At 39.9% G+C, this 21,248-nt stretch overlaps 1 protein-coding gene across 3 annotated transcripts in view; it reads right to left on the bottom strand.

The window, feature by feature from the left end:
• Window positions 1-21,248, bottom strand: part of PLPPR5 (phospholipid phosphatase related 5) — a 212,529-nt gene that overhangs the window by 16,813 nt on the left and 174,468 nt on the right. The window contains exons 9-10 of one of the 3 annotated variants that reach the window (XR_002441113.1): window positions 19,357-19,448; window positions 14,720-15,234 (exon numbers count right to left, since the gene is read on the bottom strand). The gene's annotated coding sequence lies outside the window, so the exon portion shown is untranslated. Of the gene's footprint in view, window positions 1-14,719; window positions 15,235-16,636; window positions 16,713-19,356; window positions 19,449-21,248 lie in introns of those variants that run through there. The other 2 variants (XR_002441115.1, XR_002441114.1) reach the window with 2 other exon arrangements.

Genomic DNA, 21,248 nt, shown 5'->3' with positions numbered 1-21,248 from the left:
TTGAGTTGTGCCAATACTTACAACACCATTTTAGAAAACGTATTGTGTCTTTAGCCCTGTTTCCAAAGATTTTTCTGTTATGGAGTTTCAGCTTCCTTAGGCTAATGCTTGGAAAGTGTTTAAACTATTCTATTACTCAAAATCAGTCTGCTTATGCTTTGGATTTTCTTTCTGCTGTTTTCAGATAGCTTTGTACAGACTGATAGAGCCCAACCATTTAAGATGATTTCTGAAGTGCCAAGAGTCTGACTAAGAATTCAACTTTCAGCTGCTTACAGCCAAGAGCTTCATTCTGGACACCTCCACTTCCTGCAGATTTTCCCTCTGAAATTAATTAAACAGTGAAGAAGTGATTCTAAGTGTCTAAAGAAACCAGTGCAAAAACAATGCAATGTCAGTGTGTCTGTCTGCAGAGAGCCCCAAACAACAGCTCTGAGTGCCAGAAAGCTCCCCATCCAGCTCGGTGTTGCTTATTCTCAAATTCATAGGATCACTTTTTAAAAACAATGTCATTGTTTTATCATAAAATGGAAAATTCAAAGTGTATCTGCAGCTTCCTAGCTAGGTAGTCACCACCCAGAGAATATATAGCCACCGCAGCTTACAGGTGTCCTCTGGCAACTGCAGAGAGTGGTTCCTAAGGAGTTTTACTTTTATCCTGTCTCAAGACCTGTTATTAGTGTTTGCCATGAGCAGTGAGTTCTGGCACGCAGGACTGAGAGGGAGGTCACCTCCCAGCAGCGTGCCAGCTGTGCAGCCTGGAGCTGCTCGCTGTGCCCAGCAGTTCCAGTTTTTGCAGTGATGCCTCTTCCGCCCCATGCCAGGGACGGAGCATTGCCTCCCACTCCATTACCATGAGTTACTGGTCAGGTGCTTTTGAAGCAGCCGTGACAGCGTTCTCAACTTATGTACAGACACTTGGAAAGCACAAATCAAATTATTGTTTAAAAGACTTTTTTTTTTAGAGCTGCCTTTTGCTCAGAACTCAGCATGCAAACCTCAGCTACTGATTAACCACAGCCTGGGTAACCAGCTTCCTCAGGCAGCACTGTGACTGCATGACCATCAGGGCTGCCATGTTTAGCATCTGTGGTCTGTGGCTTGACCATAAGAGGGAAAATCTCCAAGAGAGAAGAAAAGGTCACTGTGTTAGTGCTTCGTAGCTACAGCCTGTAAACATCACACTTCTGTTTTCTGCTAGACTAAAAACACATGCAAAGAAATGACCAAAAGGCTCCTCAGTGACTGAGCAGAGGAGCTGTCACCAGCACACACTGCCACTAAGAGGTACGGCAGTCTGCTGTAAGGCGTCAGTGGCTGCAGGCACTGAGAGGCTGGATGTGGCTGCCTGGTGCAGATTCCATCTCTGCTAGGGATGACAAGCCTCAAGGGGTCTGTGGGGAGACACACGGCCAGAGGAAGAGGAAATAAATGTGGGCACAACAGAGCTGCTGACCCCTGCTTCTTTCAGGCTGCAGATGAGGTAGGGACTTTTAAAAATACTTGGGCTTTATATGTGTAAATTCTTTCACATGCCTGATTGCTATGGGCAGGATTTCACTGACAGTCTCTAAAATAAGATAATGTTGGCACAATTCACTCATGAAACCAACTTCCAGCAGCAGCTTTGCAGGCCAGGAGGAATATCAAGGGGATTTCTTTCAGTCGCCCAACTCACACTTTAATATTATTTATCAGCACTACCTCCCACATTGCACAATGGTCCCCTGTAGCTTGAATGAACGGATGAGGGCAGAAGTGTATGGAAGAGGATCCTCTGCCATGTTACTAAGATTACTCAAAGCAAAAGAAAATGGCCAGGTAAACCTGTTCTGACAAATGGAAGAGCATTTACCTGGTATCTGGTAGGGCTGACTGGTGACAAGAGGATTAAATTGTACAGCCTTAGCGGGCAGCACCTGGACAGCAAAACATACTTAAAGCGCTGCCTACCTTTCAGGTTCCCACTGAGCCCATCGTGACCCATTGAGGGGCCTTCAGCTGCCTGCCCCCAGCCCTGCCAGCGTCCCAGCCATGTGAGGAGGGACCCTGCCCCTGCCCACAGCAGCAGCTGAACATGGAGTGCTTCATAGAAATGCTGCCCAGCAGAGCCTGAGACTCAGGAAATCAGGGGTGACCATTCACCTGAACCTGAAGGGGACAGCCATAGACTTTTTGGGCACTTGAGAGTTTTTGGGGACCTCGGAAGCAAAGCTGCATCCTGGTTTAGGTAAATGCTAAAAAATACATGGCTAAGGAAATGAAGAACTCCAGAAGAATGTTTAAAATATAATAGGAATAATGATGAAAAAAATGATGTCAATTTTCCTACAAACAAAAAGACATACTTTGAGTTCTAACATTTTTGATCTAGACTGTGACACAACACTGGGTTTTCAGCAGGACTAATACCTTTGATAATTGTATTGCTTACAAGGTTAGTTAAGGATTGAGCATCATAATGTCTGCATTAATAATTAAGCAAGAGTTGCAAGTAACCCATTAACTGTCAGATCCAAACCAAGATGAAGTGGTTTCTTCCTTTTAATCATGGCAACACTGATACTATGCAGTGGGGAGGATTCACTGGTCCTTAAGTAATAAATCAACTTAAAGGGCAACTGAACTGCCTTTTGAGTTGACAACAAAAGTAAGTGCTTGCAAAATTTTATAACAGGATGTTATTTCATCCTTAAGGTTAATGTAAAGTAAAGCATCTCATAAGGCTCTTTTGAAACTGAAAAGAAGTAAGATTTATTATTATCATATGTTGTCTGGAATTGTGTTCATTTAAATCAAACAATTTCACTAGGTGTTGAAAACCTTGTCTCTAAAATGAGAGCTGAACAAGAAGGATGTGTACAACTATCACAAAGTTTCTTACTTTCATGTGCAGAACAGTTCACTTACTCAGCGTGCTGTGTTTGGCTGTTACAAGACAGAAGCTGATGTCTTGATCACCTGTGTCTCCTGCCCAGGAACGCATAAGATTTGCTGGGGCCCCATGAAGCTTGTCCTGAGCCTGGAATGCTGCATACTGCCTAGATGAGCAGCAGCTCATTGAGGTTTCAAGACATTATGCTTTTTTATATTTTTTTACTACTTGATACTTCGGTTCATCTTTGTCTTTGCAGTATCTCACACAAGAGTGCAAAGCTTCTAATACAAGCAAGAAATAGTCCTTGTCTGTTTTTGTCCACTAGCAATACCTTTTGCAGTAAACAAAAAAACTAGCAGATAATCTGTTTGCTGACAGAAAAGGAATCTAAAGCAAGGGTAGAGAAAGATTCAATCTATTTTAAATTGGGGTCAAGAGAAAACAGCTAAGGCTCTTTAGAGACTGTGTGCTCATTCACTAACAGGACAGTACAGATTTTATAAGCAAATTCATTGTGACAGCTTAACGTAGAGAAGTTGTTCAATATTTACGGGTGCCTTCGAGCATGTCATTTCATTCCTATGGTTGCACATATTTTGTTACCATCTCACTGTGTGAAGAAAAATAATGAAGAAATACAAAAGGGGAGACGCAAAAGCAGGAAAAGCAACCAGTTTCTATTCTGTGATGATGATCATGCCCTTGTTAGAGGTACACATTTTTAGACTGCACGCAACCGTTAGAAGAATGTAAAATTGTTATACAAATGCAGTTGTGCCTCATTTTGTCACATACTGGTACAGCTGATGAAGAAACATTTCTGCTGAAGACTGAACCTAAATTTTTTTTTATACCTGCCTTTTCTCCATTCCCAAGTTATTGTCGAAGCAGACTCTCAATACAGAAAAGCATCAGCCTTATGCAGAATATCTAATATTCTGGGTCAGACCAGCAAGTCTTATCTAGCTCTTGTTAACAAAAAGAGCCATGTCCTATCTGGCTAAAATGCAGAGGCACCAATATGAGAAAATCCCTGATTTCTTTTTTCCCTCTACTTTTAATGTGCCTTTAGGGGCAAAGCCACCTCCTACAGGTCACATGCTGCCTCCTGCTCAGGCCTAGAACCTTTCCCAGGTTCAATCAGGGCTTTGGCAGCTGTGCTAGGAAAGGCGCCCATTAAGAAATGAGCTGGCAATGGCATGGAGAGCAGGGTGTGCTGGGGCCAGGGCACCCTGCCTAGCAGCTCCCCCACCATGGGCTGGAGGCAGCTGGGGGGCAAAAGGGGATGGTCCTGAACTTGGTGGCATTGCTCCACAGAAATCACAGTAGAGGCACAAAGATAACTGTCATTTGCCACTTGCACTGCAGTCTATGTATAGATTTCAGAACAGAGAAGAAAAAAATAGTATGGAAGGATAAAAATACTTTCTATACAATTAAAAGGTATTTGCTTTAATGATTTAAATTACATTTAGCTTGTGTTTTAACCCTTAATTCAAACTGCTCTTGTTCCTCATTTATACAGGTTGCTACATATACTGAATGCATGTTGCACCTGAAGTTTTAAGGGTTGCTAAGGGAACTTTTCCCTGCTCAGAAAGTCATCTGCAGTTTGACAAAGCTGATGAACATTATTGCTATATATAATCATCTTTGCTTAGATCCATTTGTTTTACAGATGACATTTATGGAAAACACTATTATATCTGCTTTTTAGTTTATCAAAAGTATTTATTTATTACAACAATATTGCAAGGTTCTGAAGATTTTCCTTGGGAAAACCCTAATAACACAGATCCAGATGTTATATTGTTGTGATTCAATACTTGTGGGACAGCTAGTTTATAGCATGCATGTAGGATCACACGTATAACTTCATAAAATGGCCAGCCAAGCATCACACAGGACCACCACGTTCCCATAGAGCCAGAAGGTGACATTTAGCTCCCTCATCTGTGTGGAGAGCTGAGCAGTGCAGGAAATATTTTTAGTCTAAGCTTTCCAAAAATCTGAGACCAACTCAGAGCAGAATTGAGTTCCCTAAGTAATTCTACCCATGCAAACCTCTTGGTTTTTGGTTTGTTCATTCATTCTGGGATAAACGAATATTCCTGAGCATTCCATCATTGTGCTGTGATCCAGAATCCACTGAAGTGAAGGAGAACACCAAAGCCTGTGCTCAGCTGTTCTAATACAATCTCCCTATTAAACAGCATTCAAATTATTAATAGTATTTGGGGAAAAAAACTGCTCATTAAAAATAAACTGAAACAGAAAGGTATAATGAATATCTTGACTTCACTCTTCTATCTGGTAGTGACCTCAGTGTTATGCCATTTCCTAGAAAAATGTTGGGGGGATACTTAAGGAGGGGAACATTTTCCATTGTCTCATCTTAAGTATCTCAGCTGTTTTCCAGCAGTAGCAACATGTGTTTAGAAGGGAAGCAATAAGGCATTAATTATAGGGCAGTGTAACAGCTACAAATGCATATTCTACTGCTACATGTTCTCCAGAAGGATGTAATCAATTCACACTGTTTTTGAATGATATTACATATTGTGATCTTGTAAACAGATCTTAAAATAGCCAGCTTATAAAGAAAGCTAAATCTCTATAATCAGGAGAGCTTTTCTTTTTTCCAAATTAACCCTAAAAGAGAAGTACGAAGATGGAGGTACCACAGTTTGATTTTATACTCCATACTAAACTAAAGGAATGCTAGTAATTTGAAAGGGCTTTATTTTTTACTTTTTTTTTTTAAGTGCACAGCCATTAAACGACACACACAACAACTAAATGTTCTGTGTCAGAGATTAAATTAAGATGGTGCTTCTGTAATACCAAATGGCCACAGATTATTTAGGGTCATGAACAGTGTGACGATGTTTTGGATTTCAGTGAAAAAACAAGGAAACAGAGTGGCCACTGAATCAACTTTCAGTGGCCAGCACATGGCTTGCTTTAGTTTAGTCCATCTCCTTTGCCACATGCCAGCAAGACTGAGCAGAACTGTCAAAAGCTGATCAACACACTTACAGTTTCTGTATTTGCTACAGGAGAGAGTCATTTTGTGTAGCAAGAGTTTCTCATCTGGGTCTCCCATGTCACAGAACTTGAGATGAGGATCCTGTCTATCTTTATTATTGCTTTACAAAGACGAGTTCATAAGCATGCTAATGAACAGGGCAAGAAGGTACATCCATATGGGAAATATTTAATCTTTTTACAGTTGTAAGCTCCTCAACAAAATGACCAGAACTAACAGAATTAGCTACAAAGTGTGTTCATGTAATCTCGTGAAGTTGCCTACAACACAATGATATCTGCGCTCTGTGGGAGAGGGCAAAAAAAGCTTCATGCTTTTCTTAGTCTTCAACAATATACACATAGGAAGGAGAAAGTCTGTTGGGTCTCTCAGCCTATCCTGTATTTTAAGCTTTATCATGTACTTCTGTAGCATATGGGCATAACTAATTACATTTTCTGAGCAGATGTGCAAAACATAGATTGATATGCCAAGGCTGGGAAATGTCCAATGAGAAGACTGGTGCACCCATGACAGATTTTGTAAATTAGACATTTGCGGAAATGACGAATGTAAATCATTTATGTCATTTTAATGTGTTATTCTTGAGGTCATGAGAACTATTCATAGACATCATTAAGTGGAACTTATTTTATTAAATTGAATTGAGAGATGGCATTTATCAGAGTGTGCTCCAATGGGGAAAAATGCGTAATGCATCTCTCTTTCCATTCCACTTTTAGAATTCTTTTTTTTTTTTTTAACTCTGGAATATGTGTTTTGTTTCTATTTTTTTAACTTGTTTCCTCTCTTCTCACTTCCACTTTCTACTTACTGTTAAAAAGGATAGTAACTAGAAAGGGATTTGGAAGGAAAAAAGTTAACTTCCTCTCTCCCATAAAAATAAGATTAAAAAATATATATTTAATTTCACAAATGTTAAAATGAACAGTCAGCTGATGAAACTAGTTAGAATCTGTACACACTGCACCTGAGTGCAATGGCAACAAGAAATTAATGACATTTTTGCTTGAAGCATTATGTCAGAGCAGATTTGTCTGACCACTCAGATATGCTTAATGGCACTGCTGCTAATGCTGCTGAACGTACCTACTCAGAGCACACCAGGAATCTTATGGATTCTGTCTTTAAAAAAACAAGCTACCCTATCATCCTAATTCAATATTCAGCTCTTGAGAAAATTCATTTTGCAAAATAAAAGTAGAGCATTATTTGATATTCAGAATGTCTGGTTTCCTTTCTAAATGTTACAGCCCTTTTGTGTATCAGTACTCCTGCTTTCACAATCCCCTTTAGCCAGATTGAGGTGTGTTCTCACCCAGCTATCTCCAGAGGTGGTCTTTCATTTTTAAACAGAGCTGAAGGAAGTTTGGGAAGTTTGTATATTCTCTGTTGAGAAAGAATCTAAGAGGACGAGTATTTTGCCTCTCAAAGCGATTTGTACTTGTCGTATTTTTTCTCCCATAAATCTCTTCAGTATTATTCATATCTCTCAAATCTGTATATTCACCTTCACCAATTTTCAGGTGCTTCTCCTTCATAGTTAATTTCTTTCTTCCTTTCAAAATCTTTTATTTCCCTCCAATACCATGTAATATTTATTATACTAATGCTAAAGCTGTATGAAAAATTAATCAACTATTTTGCCTCTTTTCCTAGTCAAGTATGGCTCATAATAATTTATTTGAAATATTCATTATTTTAAATATGTTGCTGAATAATTTTTGCAAAAAATTCTTGGTCTGTGTATTGTTCAGTGGTACTAGCAAAACCCAAGTGGTAATGATTCAACACTTTCATCCACCAGTGAATTGAACACTTTCCCCAGTGGGAGCTCTTCTTGTGATCCAGTGCTGAAACTGCTCTTAAATATTTACTTACAAGTACAGGAATGGAGAAAAATAGACCCACCCATTAAGTACATGTTTTTAGACTGCTTGGAAAGAAAGGACATGGGAGCTAATGGCCAATACAAAGCCATTTAGCAGTGAGAACATCACCAAGCAGACTGCTGCCTGTCCTGCAACCCAACGAGCTGCCTCTGCTGCCTTCGTTCACCTGCTCCCTCCACTCCCCAGCACCACAGCACAGGTTACCCAAGTAACAAGCTCCTTGAAGTGAAATGCTGTACATACAATTACATAGCCAGCTTTGGGGAAGCCTGAATGAAGTAACACTGCTGCTGAGAGCAACAACCCTCCTGGGTGTTCCCCTTGTGGGCACTGATGCTGGCGCCAGCGAGAAGTCAGCATCACTGCTGAAGAGACTAAAATGAGAAGCTCCAGTAATGTTCAGGCACGTATTTTTCAGACATAACTTGCAGCCAGGGTATGGGTTTGGTGTTTACAGAGATGAGGGATACAGAGGGCTGAGCTTTCAGGAGGCTGAAATCCAGAAGGATCAGCAGGTCCTGCGTGCTGGTCCTTGGCTGAAAGCAGCCCCATCTGCTGGCACCCTCTCTCCCACCAGAGGAACAGCCATGTACAAACAAGAGTCCCTGACTGAGACACTCAAGGGGATGTGGTCTTTCCCCTGGGAAACCCACACCTTTTGTCCCCAGACTTGGGATTGTTTCTGCACCTTTTTAACAGGTGGCAGTGTTTTTTTCATCAATTTGGCTTCTTCTGTGAGAAAATTGCTTCCACAGGAAAATAATGACTACAAATTTTAGTAATATCACAGTTATTTCTTCAGGCATGCACATAAGCACCTATGATGTAACTAGTGCAATTATTTAGATGGCCAGCTTTCAAGGCCAGGGGTGTGCTTGAGTTTGCTGCTACAGTGAGATTAGTATTTACCTCTGCACATGTATTTTTGGTATGCCCCTGGGATGCAAACTATTCATGCCTGGAGGAGGAGCACGTAGTCACAGCAAACACAGGGCTAGGCCCCAGAAAATTGTCACCTACAAAATTCAGTAAAGCTGTTTGCAAATACTGTCAGATACAAAGTTAGTTCTCAATGACATTTCCCTTGCAATGAGGAGGATGCTTTTAATCTAATTGCTAATTAGAAGTTCAATCATATACTGCTTAATGTTCCCAATTTAGTACTAAATGAACATTAAGTGACATAATTGCTGCTGAAGTCCCTGACCAAATGGGAAAAGGAGGCATGAGGGGCAATCTTTCCCAGTGTCACGGCTTGGTCTGCACTGATGCCAATTTCCCACCTCCTCCTTTCGTTTGCAATGCTGTGCAGCAAGTGCTGACTCTCCGTTAGTTTCTCAGGGATAAAAACTGGGAAATTAAAACTGTGCAACTCTGCCATGGTCCAGGAGGGGCTCCTGGGCTCTGGGAGTGTGGTCAGGGCAGTGGCAAGCAAAGCACTGTGAGGGAGAGGCTCTGCTACCATGGGGATTGGGCTTTGGGGAAGACAGAAAGCAAAGTGCTCAGTCACACACCAAACAAATGGGAGCTACTGGGAAGAGAGCATGGAAAACAAATTTCTTCTTCCTTCTTAACACGAACTTCTAATCATATCTTGATGTGCAGACATATAGATAAGGAAGACTATGAAGTACGTAATTAGTACTGAGCAGTAGTCTGTAAATGACTGACTACAGAAACTGTGACTTTTTCAAATCATGTCATTTTTTTCTCTTAGGCTGAGCTGTCACCCACTGTGGCCAGATTCCACGCATGAATGTGCATCCTGCAATTAATTATTACTTATTCTTTTTCTGTCTTACCCCAGGAGTCGATTTTTATAAACTGCAAATTGTCAGAATCTGATTCACATTCAGCGCTCCTGACAGGGGGAATAATCAGAAGAATTCACTTAACAAACGTGGATGATAAAATAAAATGTCACATTTTATTACGTACTTTTGTTCCATCTGTCTGAGCGATTTTGAATGCCAGATTTAAAGATGCGCCAGCAGGCCATGTCTTTCAGGATGCTTGCACATGGCTGCACTAGCTTTTAGCATTTACTTTCTATTGAGGGAATCATTTGGTGGCTCTCATGGGGGTCACGCATGCTGGCAGTGGGACGTTGCCCTGGGCTGCCTCCCACAGCTGGCACGCACTGCACAATGCTGTCCCAGCAGGGCTCTGCCTCTCTGTTCCCAGGTCACTTCTGAAGGTCACTATGGCTTTCCCCTGTCAGATGCAATGAGAGCACCTCTGTGACTGCGGGCTGTCCCCCAGCCATGCTTAGGACCAAAGAACAGTGAGGCAGTTCCCTGTACACACATTCACAGGTGTGTTTCAGTTGAGGAGACCGTAGAAGGTGCAAAGTTTCAGTCCACAGATCTTTAGCACTTGCTGAAAATAACATCATAATCTTTTATCTCTAATTACCAGCTGCTTGGAAATAGAGGCCGTAAATTTTTTCATGGCTTTTCATGCAAATTCCAACTGCATCTCAAAGTTGAAATTTGCATGTATTTTCAAATATTCACAATACTGTCTTCCTTTTTTTTTCTAAATTTCTGTCATTTCAGTTAATTTAGGTGTCTATGTGGAGGTAGCTTCCACATTGTCCTCACACTTTTGCCTCTCTCTCTCTCAGGCCCTTATTTTCTATATTGAATTAGAGTTGAGCTTCCCAATACTTGGAAGTTAGACATTCATATCTGTTTCAGTGGACTAGAAAAGAAGATGGTAAGTTGCTTTGGCTGGCTTTGAGACACCTAATGAATTTTTCAGCTTTTCATTTAAAAACTGGCTGTACAATAGTAATGCTCACAAGAGGAAGTACCAGGTATTTATCAAGTTAAAGCTCATTTTAAAAAACATATCAGGAAATATAAATGCAGGAGCCAAATATACCACACATTTTAACAACCACTGAGCCGAGATTTGCTGAAAGATGCTGAACTGAACAAACGCTTCATCCAACCACACCAAATCTTTGAGAAGACATTGACCTTTTTTCCCCATCTAACCTGCTGTCTTCATGCTTGATCTCTGCAAACAATGCCAGAACTGGGGCTCTTGCTCTTGAAGTAATGTGGGTTATGAAGGGAAGCAACCAGAGTACTGGGATTTAAACATAAAAATTTTACTAACTGCAGACTGCTATTAGTTTTGCACCCTACCAGTGAGCAAAGCATGGATTAGCCTCACAGAAATCCCCTTGAGTGCACTCCCGCCTCGAGGTGGGTTTCGATCAGACTGATTGTTCCGTGAAGCTCCCAATCCGGTGAGAAGTCACACCAGTAATTTGCATGCTCATAAAAGAGTTAGCAGAGCTGTTGCTTTGAAGTTCAATTATCCATGTGCATGTTTAAAGCAGAATATTGAAAATGCATTGTGCTGTTTGCACAGCTGCAAAGCTAAATACACAGCATGTTTGCAGGTTTGCTATGGGAGTTTCCACACAGCCAGGGAAACACAGAGCTACTGTGAAGTCTGCTGATCTAAATCACGGACAGGCATTGAAGCAGAAGCAAAGCTCTGAAGAGAGTTTATAGCTTCATTTGTGGACATTGAGGATAAATACAACAGGCCACTTAAGTGTTCATATTATGAGATGCCAGCTGCAGCTCTATAGTTAAGGCTGACTTGAGCATTGAATTTAAATCAGAGTTTCGACTACATTATTTATGTGAACGATGCAGTTTCTTTTTTTCCTCCTCTCCAAATTTACAGCACTTTCTCATTGAGTACATAATGGATTTCCCAGGAACTAGCAACTAAGTCAAGCAGCTAAGGGTTAAAATTAAACTGTAAAATAGATTCACTTTGAAGTAAGATTTTGTTCAGAACACTACTTATTTTTTTGCATCATTATCACTGTTAAAACTGTTATATCAGAGAAAAAATAGTTGACAAACTGATTGGCCATGTAAGCTGCAGCTACTGCTGTCTATGCAAGTTACTTGATATGTATATATTATTTTATTTCCTTAGGTAATTGGCATAGTATTTCATGGACCCCTATTTGCTGCTTTTGGCCACTTCACTACGTTGTGGCTGCTGGTCTCTGTTGTAGAGAAGAGGAGAGACCACTGCAAAAGAGACAGGCATGACACACAGTGTTTATCTATAAGTGAGGAAGATATTTTCATATGACTTTTATAGTTACTGCTAGTGACTAATCGGAGTTCCAACCCAGCATCTGAGGATCAGCAGCTCTAATTTGCTGGCTGCCTGGTTCTTAATCAGAGCAGCATCTTAACATCAAGGACTCAGCAGCCTGTGGCACTTTTTAGGGGAATGTGCTTCACTGAAACTTGAGAGAAACGGACAGATCAGATCGCAAGTAAACAAAAATACTACAGCTCTGATGTTATCAAAATTAAATGACTGCTTTTGAACACACTACTCTTCCTTTAGTAAAGACAATTACAAAGGGAAATACAAGTAAGGATGTTTTTTTAAAATGCAGTAAGGAACTAAGGAAGTCTCACGTATGAAAATCCAGGGTGTTTTGTACAATTTTACACATTGATGAATCTTTACCAAAAGGAAGAGAATTCCTTACATTTAGAGCTGTACATGTAATTAACCGCTTCAAAATGATAATCCACACAAAGCTGAGTTTGGGCTCCATCAGATACTCAGCAGTTTACTACCTTATTTATGAGTTATTGGAAAAGCATCAGGTCCGGGTGCCATCACAGCCCCTGGTTAGACTGCACATCAATACCGAAAGCGATCCAGTCTGTCTCCCCATACCACACTTCTCACTCTCGCTGAAAGTTAGAATGTTATACAACTTTAACTAACTAATGCAAAGCACATTAAGCTTAGAGCTGATTTTTGGCAATTACTAAACACATCTAGCCCTGAAACAACACTTCCATTAACTGCACCACAGCCTTGACTTCTCTTTTCAGTCATTCATGTTGCTGTAAACATGCTTTTGTCTGTGTTTAGCACTAATAAATAATGCCTTTTTGCTGTATTTTAATTATTTAAATATTCACTACTGATCACACTTCTGTTAAAAACGTTCAGTAGTTTTTGATATTGAAAAATAATTCTGCCTGGCAAAGAAAAATTATAAGAAGAAGTGGTGCTAAGCAAAAAAAGTTCAAAGTGATTCAAAGAAGCCCACGTCAAGCCTGCAGCCCGCTCCCACACTTGCTTATCCCAGTCAAGAAAGGTCAGAGATAAAAGATGAATTTTGCAACCTATGCAGAAGACTGATAGACCAAACTGATATTGTACAGGAAGATCAGACAATGTTCACATCCAACTTCTTTACAGCCTCCTTCCTGACCTGTCATATTAACATTGTCAAATATAAATTAAATACAGAGCAATTGTGGATGTTGTCTACTCCCATGAAAGGCCAGAGGAACATGGGATACCATGGGAATGACTCCAACATCCACTCCCTACGTGATGCCCTGCTATGACTTATGTTATATTCTTTACCTGTTTATGTACAATTCACTACTTACTAGCTACAGAAATCATGTTTATCCAACTTGCTGCAATACTGCCCTGTTATAGTAACAGTTCAGTTTATATTACTAACAAAAACCACTTCTACAAAACAACCCAAACAAAGAATCTATCAGTGTGAAGCGTTTGTATGAGATGCCACCGGTCACCAGTATCCCTTGCCTCCAGTACCTTCCTGTGTCAAGTTTCTTTCTGTTTCTCTAAGGAAGTAAGAGCCTGGTAACCAGGCTTCCCACCACCAGCACCACCACACATCCTTGAACACCTCTTGTGCAGTGCCTGTATCTGAGACTGCTGGGGTGGATACGTGGGTGAGTATGTTAGGGATGAATGGTGGTGGAGCTCCTCCTCCAGCTTTCATGTAAGAACATTACATAGCAGCTTTAAGAGAGGTTTGCATGCAGTTGCAACAGACTAAAATGCAGGAAAATTTTTAACAATTCAAGTGCATACTCATGCAAACTCATTTCTCATTGCTTGTAGTCAGGCAAAAAAGCTGAAACGATGCCATGTTATTGATTTGCTCACTTCCAACTGAACAGATCAAACTGTCGACATTTCTATTAAGTCATTTCATAGCCAAATTCTGATGCAGGATTTAGAATGCAGACTAAAACCAACCCATGTAGTCCAGTGTGTTATCTCCGGTGGGTATCAGTGCTAGATTTTCATAAGAGGTTAGGTAAGAGTAAATATGAAATAACAATCTTACAGAAGCCCTTTCTCCAGTGCTATGGTTAGTTCCTCAGCATAATAGTATATTGCAAATAGCTTGAAATCCCATCTACAATAATCATGAACATTTCCATCATCTATACAACTGATTTGTTTTCTTAAATCATACTAAGCTCTTAGCAGCAGAGAAATATTATGGTAATAGATGCCTGGAGTTAGTTTAAATAGTCATCAGTTTTAAGTTTGTCTCAGAGAAGAAATCATTTGTACATACGATAACTCCCACAGAGTTACAGCTTCCCCTCTCCTCCCTTGCTTATTTCGCCATGGTCTGACTTTGGAAGGAAATGTCTGGTTTGCAAAATACTTACTTGAGAAATGGATACATTCAGGAGAATTCCACAGATAAATAAAAAGGCTAATCTCATTATATGAGTTATTCACTTCAATTTATACAGTCATTTCTGTGAAATTACTCTGTACTATGTTCCGAAGAGCACAAATTGATGATAAAGTCTTACTTGATTATCTCAACTTGAAGTGTTCATTTACAGCATTAGCAGGCAGGATTACTGTGGGGATTTTGCCCCAAGATGAGCATGGGGACTTACCATGTGCTATCTGTATCTCTCAATAATTTTCCTTTTTTTTTTTTTTAATAGAAATATATTCAGTTTTCTAGGTGAATTATTTGCCATGGCACACAGTGGAGTGGCTGCTGAACCCACAGGAGGGGAGAGGAGGGAAGAGGAAATCACCAGAGCAGAAGAATGAGCGATCAGAAGCCCCACAAGACCTTTGTAGAAGAGAGAAAGCCTGTTGTGACACCCATGGGCACAGAGAGCTGCAAGTGGTTATGAATGTACACCGTGCTTGCTACCATCAGCAATAACCATTAAAATAAATACTCGGTAATTTGTTGGAAATAGCTCCAAAAAGGGCACAAGTTGGATGATTGAGTAAGGATAATTTCCCCATTTCGTTTCTTGCCCATAAGGCTCTTTCCACTCCTAGCCACCATAAAAAGTGAATTTTGTTTTCTAACCTAGAGGGGAAAAGGAAAAAAATATTATTCAGTTGGCAGCAAATTTAGTGCCACAGAAAATTTATTGATGCTGAGTCAATAAAAACAAAACCTCCACATGCTGTTTGGTTCCTCATCCACCAGACTGTTTCAGGGAGGTTGTGTGTGGAGGAAAACAGAATAGTTTAATTGGACACTGTTACCTATAAACTGCTAGGTAGGCCCCAAGGTGTTATGAAACAACCTGTAAAACAAAAAGCATCTGCAGTAAAGACCATGTAGAACATCATTCTTTGCTTATTTACTGCTTAGAAGTATTCTAAATCTTGTTTTTATTTCCAAGTGATCTCAGGCTGTAAATGTACAATGTACCATTATAACAGCTGCAGCTGATATGAAGAGAACCGAATTGCAAGTACACTTTGGAGCACTGCATTGAATCATCTATGAGCACTGGAGCACTGCTGCAGCATTATTTTAAATGTGTACACATGATCAAATAAAATAGAAATATTGTATATTTCTGGTATTGAATTACAACACTGTGGGCAGGTTGGACAGAAACGAGAAAAGGGTAACCAGGATAATTCTGCAGTCATGATACTTTAACAAAGTTTATGGGGGTTGATATGTTACCTGAAAAAAAATGACAAAAGCTGATCTCAAAAGGAATTTCTTTGTATTAATTACACTATAGAGGATGCTCTGCTTTTGTGTGATTTGGTTCTTTTTAAGTGTAATCACTACAGGGTTCTATAAATAAAATGCTCAATTGTTTTCACAAAGAAGCATAAATAATCACAAATACATTTAAAACTATAGCTTGCTCGTTTCTGTGAATGACTGGTGGCAAGGACTATAAAACTGCTATTTAAACGAATACCTGAGTATCAGAGAAACATTCTCATGCTTGCATGCAAGCACACATTCTTTTTCTAACATAGGAGTATTGTTCCGTAATTAAATAATGGTGGAAATGCCATAATATGTCATAATCACAATTTTTTTCTATTAGAAGAGTCCTTGCAGGCACAAAGATAAAGTTATTATAGCAGAATCATTGGTGCTTTCACAGTTAATGCCTGACAGCATTTTCATTTTGGTTTTTTTTCTCCATGGTTTGTAACTTGACAAATTTCCCTTGTGCTGAAACATGGCTCTCAAGAACTAATCGTGGGGACCTCGTTTAACCAAATTACTTCTAGGTATGTATTTCTAAAATGTGAGGAAAGCTTGTTTTGCATTACTGAATCATGATGGCATATGACAACCATTCAAGAAGAATGGGAAACTGATAGGATAGTCAAAATCCAGTTTGTGCTCCAAAGCAGATTAAATATTACTTTTTCTGCAGCATCACAAAAGCTACAAATCTAGCTCTGGAAATCAGCTTTTGCTTTGTATCACCGCTAAGAAAAAAATGGTGACACTGGGAAAATGTGAATGATCATGCTGCAATGTTTTTGTGAGTAATTCAAGCACCAAGGACTCTCTGTCCTCCAAAGGGCCATCCATCCTATGGTAACTCCTCCTGGATGTGGGATGAGTAACAGGCTTTCACTTCCCACTGACTTGCACAGGTTTCCATAGATAATACACATTTACTTACATATATATATATATATATATATGTATCCAGCCTTCAGCCTACATGCCGAACAGACATTCAGCTCTTTCAACTTCTTCTCTCTCTTCCTTCCAAAAGATATTGGTCTACCTAAACTGTAAGTTTCAAAGCAACATCAAAGGAAAATTAAGCTCTGTTGCTGAACTCTTTGTAGTTTATTCAAAGACAATGAGGAGCAGAAATATTGCTAAGTAGCTCAAACTAAGTACACTGCAGCACAAGGTTTCCTGCCTCTTTCCTGCTGCACTGTAAGAGGGGGAAATATCCCAATACATAGTACAGGCAAAAGGAAGATTTCTTTACTTCACAGGCAGTATTCCAATATAGGGTTTAAAAGATTCAAGAAATCTAGAAGCTGCCATGTCAGTAAGGGTTCTACGGAATCCATGATGCTTCCACTTAAAATTCTCAGAAGAACAGTACAAACTGCTTTTCAAAGGCACCTAAAAGTTAATCTGCCTACCTCCCACTGCAAGCTAAAGAGTTTTGACATTTCTAGAGACTCTTTAGCAAATTCCCCAGCTACAGTATATAGGCACCTTTTATTGGCCCAAAGGCCTCCTGAAGAACTGCCCATTTTTACACTGCACTGCTGGAACAAGGTATAATCTCTGTTTTTACGCTCTTCATTCCTGGGAACCTTTCCAGGATAATCTGTTCTGCATGGATTGTTTGGGTTGCCTCTGCCCCCACTAAGTCAGTGATGTGGTTCTCATTGCCTTCAGCCCACGCTGGCTGTATCCAATGAGCTCATCAAGGGTTTGGGATATATCCAAAATCTCAAGTTGAGCTCCTCAGAATGCATGGAAGCCCTTTGCTCTATCTGTCCTCAATAATTTATTTCCATAGCTCAGCATCCTATGCAATCATATTTCTCTGTGTAGAGCCAAAAAACTAAGTGAAATCATCTTTCAAGTTGATGTTGGTAAAGTCATTCCAGTATCAGCTCATAACTGCCAGCACATAAAGCCCAGATCCAAGCGTTCAGCTTAATATTAACTGCTCCATCCACACACAGTTTCATTCATTTGGACATGGGCAGTTAATACCTTTGAAAAAAATACTAACTTTCAGGTGTTAAAATGCCTTTGAAAACTTTGGCCTAAACATGCTGAAAGAAGGTAAAATGGCTACCAAGAGTTTAGAAAAGCCCAAGACAGCTGTGCTAGCTCTACGAATATAGTTCTACTAACATCTGTTCAGGCAAAATACAAGAACAGAGTAATGGAAAACAGATCCATTGGCATAAAAATAACTAATAAGTAAAATCATACACATTTAGAAGTAACAACTTCTAATAAGTGCTTAGAGAACTTCTGAGTTTGCAAAATAATAAAAGCACAATTCCATACAAGATAGGAATTTGAATGCGATTTTTCTATAAGGACATTTAAAGCAGAGGCTACTAATTTTCATATATAGAGCTTTCCAGACCAAATGTCCTGCATAAAACACACTTTCAATATTCCCAATTCTGTACTCTCTCTCCTCCCCCTTATGTTTTCACAACAGTACATATTTCATTTTACGTCTTTATTTCACTATCCTTCAGTTAATTCTATTTTCCAAAGTAAGACTGAAACCAAGGTGGGAGAAATCTTAGCCACCAATCTCCAGCAGATTTCAACCAAACCTGGAAAGGTGCTGCTAAGTAGGCTGCAGAATATGCAAGTATGAAATACAGGAAGCTACTAGCTGCTTTTTTAAATGAATGTATGGCTCTCTTTCCCCACAAATGGAGCTTTATTGTTAATATTTCTCCTCACAGTTCTCCTTCATGGTTCAGGAAAGCGTTTCCAAACACGGAAAACATGAGACAAATTTCATGCTCAAATAGCAGTCTGGACACAGATTCTGCATCTATCACTCTTGTGAAAGTAATCTAAGGACCTTGGTAACAACATCCCTTGAGCTAGTGAGCCCTGATCCAGTACAGCATCACTGGGTACTGAGCTCATGAAAGCACTTTAGCCATCACCATTTTTGCCCAGTGACTGTCTTAGATTAGCTGCTTTAGTGGTGCACAGCAACATGATACCAAAGGGGAGAAGAGGGAGAGAAAACGATGTCATTCAGTTGGCAGCACAGAGTAAATTAAGCCAGGCAGAATATACTTGGAGTCTAGCCAGAACACGAAGTGTACTACAGATCTTCTCATCAAAATGGCTAGGATCTTGGTCTGAAACTCAGACTAAACTCCATTTAGAAAAGGAAAAGACATTGCTGAAAACTTACATCTGCACCAAAGGTGACCTTTACAGCACCATTTTTGAAGAATAGGGGAAGAAAAGTGTGGGCTCAGTTCTCATTTTTGCTGAAATGTCCTGCTTCTTTGATAGTAGCTGAGACATGAAAAAGCTGAATAGAGAAATGAAGACAAGAGCAGTGTTCGCTTCCAAGAGCTGCTTTTTTGCTACTGAAAAGAGAAAGTTTCTTAGTGTTTGATTCCCTGGGGTGTTGAGCAGTATTTCACCAGAATCAGGGAAGACCAGCCAAGGGACAAGGCCATTGTCTATCAACATGAATGCATAAGAGTCAAAGTAGCTGTTTTGGTTGAAAAAGTAGTCAAACTGCAATATGTTCCTATTATTTAGGCGGTCGTGTTGGTCAACATCCAGCAAGTCAAAATCACCTGCCATTTAGATACCACAATGACCACTTGCATTAATAGATCACCACTGTGGATGCTCTGATAGCAATTTCTCACACTTACAAAGGCTCATAAGGCTGAGTACCTACCTTGTTACTTGAAATGCTCAGTTAGCACTTGTGCAGCTGTAGAACTACTTTCCTCAGGTCCCCTCCGCCTCGCAAATCCTTCTTCTAGATCTCTTCAGAAACAAATGAGCAGTGAGAAACATTAAGACTGTTAGAGTCAAATTCCACTTAAATTGCTTGTTCATTTATCTAAAAGCTTCTCAACTGCTGTAATTAGAAACTATATTGTTATCACCAGCAGTGGCAGTTTCTCTTGCTAAGGTAGGAAATTCAGTGCTTTGGCTATAATCTCTCTTTGCTGGAGCAATTCTGTGCGATAAGAGTCAGCAAATGAAGGATTATCTACCCATCATCTCCAGCCCTGAAGCTACTTTTTATCTAGCAGATATCAGAAGTCCCAGCATCACACCCATATCCAGCAAAGCCCTACTTGATTGTACATAGCATGATGGACTCCATTCAGGCAACAGCAGGTCAGAAAACAAATCCCTAATACATAAATACTGTAAATATAGTCAATTTATACTTTTGTACACTGATGACAGACTGCAATTTTCTGCACAGGATGGTAAAGGAAAATGCTTAGTGTAAATAGAAATTGCAGAAGTCTATTTGCATTTCTTTGCATTTATATGGTTTCTTCGAGAAAATATTTGGAAAGCTTTTTGTGATTTCTCCTAAGCTTTCATTTGTTTTTCTTAATTTCAGTGCACAATTAGAATCTTATCTTAATGTCAGAATAGCTCTTAATATCTTTAGCTAAATTTCTTTCTCTCTCCTTTTACTGTTTTCACGCATGATCCTTTTTACAGCATCACCATTTTGCAGCATGACAAGATGCTCATGCATTCTGGCCTGTCCTTTCATGTGCACATATTGGCTGCAGCATCTCAGAGGCATGTCCACAGCTCCATGTCTGCAGACACTGTGCACAGCAGTGGCACAGATAAACATGTCTACCAAAGATTTTGGTTGATATTTAAAGGTTCCATTTGTGGTGAAACCTCAATTTAATGAGGTTGCTTACAGATCCAGATACAGACAATTTTGCAAAGAATCTACACAGTCTAACAGATACAAATCACATCACACTTGTAGCCAAATATGTAGTAAGAAGGCAAACTCAGTCATAACAAGTACTACTGCTGATGTGTACTGCTCTTTGTTGAAATGCAACTGAAGTCACAGTGACTAACAGTAACAAGGGAGTCACCACAGGATGGGAGTAAAACAAGGGAAGAGAATCAATATTGTTTTCCCTCCTTAGTAAAAACATGAACATTTGTATCTGAAGAATGGATGTGAAAACAGATATGACGATACATGCACTGATAAACCATCACAATGCATGTTTGCATGAAGAGTTAGACAACAGAAAATTAAAAAGCATTAGGCAACCTCTGTGTTTTTGACATTACTTAATTCTGATAAAGATACAGAAGTATTTGGAACAGCACAATACAGCTGTCACTCTGGCCATCATTTTGAACAGGAGAAGAGGACTCCGAAAGGATCATTCCTGCCTGTGGCTGAGCTTCCTCTGTCTGCGTGACTGCACCAGGAGAGCCACAAAGACACTGAGAAAATGCAAAGAGAGACATGTGGACACTGCTGCCAGGACAGGGAGGGCTCTCCCTGCTTTTAGCAAGTCTCACACTTCTCTTTGCCTGTACCTCTGCACTGAAAACAGAACTCATTTTCAATCACATGCAAAACAACAGAACTTCTGAGTTCCACCACTGCCAGAGGGAGACAAGAGCCTAGATGTTACATGTGGACAGCAAAGCTATTTGTTCACTATATATTTTAAGACAAATGTTGACCTGCAAACCAACACCAAATGCTGCTGAAGCATAAAACTCAGAAGAGACACTGAAGGGAAATGGAAAATTTTTAAAGCTAGATTAACGTAT

The sequence above is a fragment of the Numida meleagris genome, chromosome 7 (assembly GCF_002078875.1).
Source record: "Numida meleagris isolate 19003 breed g44 Domestic line chromosome 7, NumMel1.0, whole genome shotgun sequence".
Taxonomy (NCBI): domain Eukaryota; kingdom Metazoa; phylum Chordata; class Aves; order Galliformes; family Numididae; genus Numida; species Numida meleagris.
Note: the sequence above shows the minus strand (reverse complement) of the source record. Positions and strands in the feature narration are given on the sequence as shown.